The sequence below is a fragment of the Pristis pectinata genome, chromosome 6, assembly GCF_009764475.1.
Source record: "Pristis pectinata isolate sPriPec2 chromosome 6, sPriPec2.1.pri, whole genome shotgun sequence".
Lineage (NCBI taxonomy): Eukaryota > Metazoa > Chordata > Chondrichthyes > Rhinopristiformes > Pristidae > Pristis > Pristis pectinata.
Window position 1 is genome coordinate 105,313,708 of NC_067410.1, and position 4,835 is coordinate 105,318,542.

Genomic DNA, 4,835 nt, shown 5'->3' on the forward strand with positions numbered 1-4,835 from the left:
CCACTGGCTTAATAACCCATTTCAGAGGACAATTGAGAGTCAACCATGTTGTAGGTGATTTGCGAGTCACATGTTGGTCAGACGAAGTAAAGATGGCAGATTTCCTTCCCTAAACATGGAACAGTACGGCACTGGAACAGGCCCTTCAGCCCACAATGTCTGTGCTGAACACAATGCCAAATTTCTTCTGCCTGCACATAATCCATATCCCTGTATATTCATGTGTCTATCTAACAGCCTATTAAACACCACTATTGTATCTGCTTCCACAACTACACATGGCAGCCTGTTCCAGGCAGGCATGAAAAACTTGCCCCACACATCTCCCTTAAACTTTCCCCCTCTCACCTTAAATGCATGTCTTCTAGTATTTGACATTTCTACCCTGGGGAGAAAGATTCTGACTGTCTACCTTGTCTATGCCTCTCATCATTTTACTAACTTCTATCAGGATAGAAGATATCAGTGCACCATCTGGGCTTTTATGACAATCTAATAATTTTGTGGTCATTATTGAAAGATCCTGGGGCATCATTTGAAAAAAGCACCCTTATATCAACATTCATCTTTCAACCAATTATTAAATTGGTTTAAATTGTTAAATTGGTTTATAATTGCCATATGTATCGAGGTACAGTGAAAAATTTGTCTTGCATACCGTTCATACAGATCAATTCATTACACAGTGCATTGAGATAGTACAAGGTAAAACAATAACAGAATGTAGAATAAAGTGTAACAGCTACAGAGAAAGTGCAGTGCAGGCAGACAATAAGGTCATAACAAGTTAGATTGTGAGATTAAAACACTTGGAAAAAATTAGGAGTGGTACTGTTGATCCTTTGTTTAAATTTGAAGACATTTGGAGTCCATTTATTCAATATTTTCACATGATGTAGATCCCCTTTCAATAACTTTCCAAGTTGGAGGAACGGACTTGACGACATAATATTGTTTTGTTTCTACTGAGAAAGTTTAGCCCAGTTTTTTTCCCCCCTTTTTTTTGTTGTTTGCTTTTCTTTTGAAAAGTTTTTTTTGTTTAGTTTATATTGTTTATAATTTTTTTTATTGATTTGGGTTTTTAAAAAAAATTATATAATAAATCTTTCTCTTTCCTTTCTTTTATATTATATTCATTTACTAAGAGATCGTTGGATCTACAGATTTTTTTATATTTTATTGTTCTTTATGATTATATATGCTATGATTGTTATCCTGATCTCTTTGTATTACATGTATAAATATTGATGCTATATATCAATCTGTATTAATTTGAAAACTAATAAAAAGATTGAAAAAGAAAGAGATTAAAACACTAAAAAATAGATATATCTGGCCATATGTGGGAGTTGCTGTGCACAAATTGACTTTTATGTGTCCCCCACATTACACAATGAATACTTTCCAAGGCTCTCCATTCTAGTATTATTGCTTTTTTCATATAATGCCCAAGGATCTTTCAATAATGACCACAAAATTATTGGATTGTCATAAAAGCCCAGATGGTGCACTGATATCCTCTATCCTGATAGAGGTTAGTAAAATTACAAGAGGCATAGACAAGATAGACAGTCAGAATCTTTTTCCCAAAATCTGACAAGGGGCAGGCACGGTAGTGTAGCGGTTAGCATAACACTACTACAGCACCAGTGACCCGGGTTCAATTCCGGCTGCTGTCTGTAAGGAGTTTGTACATTTCCCCTGTGACCGCGTGGGTTTCCTCCAGGTGCTCTGGTTTCCTCCCACATTCCAAAGACGTACGGATTAGGAAGTTGTGGGCATGCTATGTTGGCGCCGGAAGCGTGGCGACACCTGCGGGCTGCCCCCAGAACACTCTATGTGAAAGATGCATTTCACTGTGTGTTTCGATGTACATGTGACTAATAAAGATATCTTTTCATTCATCTGAATGTGGTGACCCACCAGCAAGGAAAAGATAGGGAAAGCTGAATGGTTTGTGTTTTTTTACTTTATTCAAATTTATTATTAATATTTCAAAAGAATTTATGTTGAATGGCTTTTAAATAAATGTATTACTTTAAGAGTCTAAGTCATAGAGTTATACAGCACGGAAGCAGGTCTTTCAACCCAACTAATCCATTTCAACCAAGGTGCCTTCCTGAGCTAGTCCCATTTTCCTGCATTTGGCCCATATCCCTCTATACCTTTCCTATCCATGTACCTGTCCAAATGTCTTTTAAACACTGTAATTGTACCTGTCTCTACCACCTGCTCTGGCTTGTTCCATATCCTCACCACACTCTGTGTGGAAAAGTTGCCCCTCGGGTTGAGTGAGCTAGGGCTTTTCCCTTTGAAGAGAAGGAAGATGAGAGGTGATTTGATAGAGGTGTTCAAGATGATGAGGCATAGATTGAGTGGACAGTCAGAGAATTTTTCCCAAGGCGACAATGGCTAACATGAGGGGGCATAATTTTAAGATGATTGGAGGAAGGTATAAGGGGGATGTCAGAGGTAAGTTCTTTACACAGAGAGTGGTGAGTGCATAGAACGCACTGCCTGCAGAGGTTGTGGGGGCAGATACATTAGGGACGTTTAAGAGACTCTTAAATAGACACATGAATGATAGAAAAATGGGGGACTATGTGGGAGGGAAGAGTTAGATAGATCTCAGAGTAGGATAAAATGTCGGCGCAACATCATGGGCCAAATTGTGCTGTAATGTCCTATGTTCAGGTCCCCTTTAAATCTTTCGCCTCTCACCTTAAATCTATGCCCTCTAGTTTTAGACTCCCTTGCCCTGGGGAAAAGAATGTGACCATCCACCCTATCTATGCTCCTCATGGTTTTATAAACCTCCATAAGGTCACCCCTCAGCCTCCTTCGCTCCAGGGAAAACAATCCCAGCCTATCCAGTCAGGTCCTCCAATGCCAGCAACATTCTTGTGGATCTTTTGTAAGTTTTAATCTTTTAATAATAAATCCTTTTTTTTATTTGAATGTTTTCAAACTGCTTCTAAATATCTCTGATTATCAGAGAAATTTAGTGACCGTGGAGCAGGCCTTTGACAGTTGGAAGCCATGTGGATGGGCCGTGGGATGGAGCTGCCTGAGTCCTGGTCACCTGCAACCCAGTGAGACCTTGAGAAATTTGGGAGCTGTGTGGCTGCACAAGGTCAACCATAAGGAGCCCACCACGCAGCCCAAGGTCTCAGCTGAGATGTGACAGCAGCAATGTATTTGTGGAGCATGTATGATGTTGCAGACAGCAAAGCTACCAAATTCAACCTGAAGCCATATGAAGGAATGCAAGTATACAAGGACGATACTCTAGATGCTGAAAGTCTAAAGTAGACACAGGAAAGTCAATTTCTTGGGAGCACTGTCACTGGCAGATTCATTAAATTCCGGAATGATTAGGGTGCCAGACTTGAAGATACCACAATTGTTTCTAGGGCTGGAGGAGTTTATAGGGATAGGGAACGGTTATTCCAGCCATAAGTGATTGTACCTAGTCTGTGTTCTAAATGGAGTCAGCTCTACTATGTAGCAAGGTCAAGGTGAGAGACAACAATGCTTTAAATTGGGACTAGGACAAAACCAAACCAGAGGCAGTGGTGTTGTGCTCAGATCTGTAGATGCGCAGAAAGTAGGGTCAAAGTCTACGCTGCTGGGACTGTGAAAGCATTTTTGTGACTAATGTGACTTACAGTTTGTACTTTGTGGTTATCTCCAATTAAACAGTGGAGAAACTCCTTAACGGCATGCTTCTGTTGTTGGACCCTGGGAGTGTTACGATGTGGTCAGAAAATACCAACAAACAGCTGACTGCAACATCAAGACTTCTGCATTTGTGTGTGTGTGTGTGTGTGTGTGTGTTTCTGTGTATGTGTGTGTGTGTGTTCGTGTAAATCTCAAAATTGTGAACAGTCGCAAGGTGGGAAATGTCAGTAGTTTTGTCCACACTTCTCTGCAAAATATGGCAGATTTCTACCTCAGACACTGGTTGCTAAAACCTTATTCTTTTTATTGCCCCCTATGGAGGTTCCAGTGCACAGGATCACAAGAAGTTGCAGAGGGTTGCAGGTTGTAGGTTCAGGATATCTTCAAGAGGCTGTGCCTCAAGAAGGTGGCATCCACCACTAAGGACCCTCGTCATCCAGGACATGCCCTCTTCTCGTTACTACCATTGGGAAGGACGTACAGGAGCCTGAAGACCCACACTCAATGATTCAGAAACACCTTCTTCCCCTCCCCATCAGATTTCTGAAAGGACTATAAACCCTTAAACACTACCTTGTTATTCCTTTTATTCTGCACTATTTATTTACTTTTGTAACCTCCAGTAATTTTTATATCTTTGCACTGCACTGCTGCCACAAAACAACAAATTCCATGTAATATAAGTCGGTGATAATAAATCTGATTCTGCAATATTCTTTCTATCTGATACATTGTTGGGAATTCTGACATTTTATGTGTATTCATTCCCTAAAAAATGAACTCTTGATCTCCCAATCTTGGCCCTTTATTTGTCTACCTGCACCTGTAACTATAACACTACGTTCTGCATTGTTTTCCTTTTCACTACCTCAATATACTTATGCATGGAATGATCTGTCTGGTTGGCAAGCAAACAAAAGTTTCTCACTGTGTCTCAGCACATGTGACAATGATAAACCAATTCCAAATCCAATTCCAAGCACAGGAGATGTGCAAAAATAAATCAGAGATAAGGCTCAAAAAGTAATCTTAATTCTCTGACCCATGCCATGTCCACAGCTCCTGATTATAGATTTATCACTGGAGATTGAGGGAACATAGTTTCAAAAATTCAACACATAAATACAGTGTTCAAGTTGCAAACAGACGATCAG